The sequence below is a fragment of the Trichomycterus rosablanca genome, unplaced genomic scaffold, assembly GCF_030014385.1.
Source record: "Trichomycterus rosablanca isolate fTriRos1 unplaced genomic scaffold, fTriRos1.hap1 scaffold_209, whole genome shotgun sequence".
In the NCBI taxonomy this organism is placed as follows: domain Eukaryota; kingdom Metazoa; phylum Chordata; class Actinopteri; order Siluriformes; family Trichomycteridae; genus Trichomycterus; species Trichomycterus rosablanca.
The window spans coordinates 39,497-40,403 of record NW_026947037.1 but is presented as its reverse complement, the minus strand read 5'-3'; the positions used below and the strand labels follow the sequence as shown (position 1 = coordinate 40,403).

Genomic DNA, 907 nt, shown 5'->3' with positions numbered 1-907 from the left:
GGTTCCATGGTGTAATGGTTAGCACTCTGGACTTTGAATCCAGAGATCTGACTTCAAATCTCGGTGGAACCTGGTTTTATTTAGGTAAAAACACTGTTACCAATGCTGAGTAGAGAATAGTGTTCCACATGTGACTGCTCTATGCCGAATTGTAACACCAAAAAACAAATTATTGTTTACAGCGCCATCTACCTAAAGGTTTAGAAACGTTAGCAGTTCCAGGATGGTAGCATTCAGCGCATGTGCAAGTACAACAGAGCGCTTGTGTATGGCGTCACATCAATGTCAAAACTATCGCGCGCAACTTTTAACATTTCGCGTGTGTAAATATCCCTCTCGCGAGCACAAAAAGAGGAATTGCGTGCACACTGATCATAAAATCGCTCTCAAACTGTCTTTTTCACTCTCGAATGTTGTTTTTCTGCTCGATTTCATTGTTGTGCGCGCGCGCGAAAGCAAATTACGCTCGGCTGCTCTTTCTGCGCGAGAGAAGATTTTGCGCTCGCGTTTTCAAATGGGCGGTTTTGACAGTTTGGGGGCGGAGTCAGGGCCGGCTCTATCAGCGAATGCTATTGGCTCTATGCATGCAAGCTCTGTGACGTGTTTCCGTTTAGCCTTAGTCGGACAGTCTAGCTTCTGGTTTGTGAGAACACCCGGCAAAGTTCTAAACACAACATGTCGTATAGCGGTGAATATGTAGAGTTTGCGTTTTCAAACACAAGATCGAGGTGGATCGGAACATTCTCAGGGTTCATGTTGAACGCTGCATTCGACGGGTAAAAGAGCATAAGTTGTTCGACACGGTGATCGCTATGTCCATTTCTGTTTACTGTGTTTTGCCTGCATGTGAACTATCGGACTGGACCACTTGACAAGGCATGAAGCTAAACACTCGCCTTTATCTGCA

General features: G+C 45.3%; 1 non-coding gene across 1 annotated transcript; it reads left to right on the top strand.

Moving 5' to 3' along the window:
- On the top strand, positions 1 to 72 carry trnaq-uug (transfer RNA glutamine (anticodon UUG)). The gene has a single exon. It is a non-coding gene; the product is annotated as a tRNA-Gln (tRNA).
- The last annotated feature ends 835 nt before the right edge of the window (positions 73 to 907 follow it).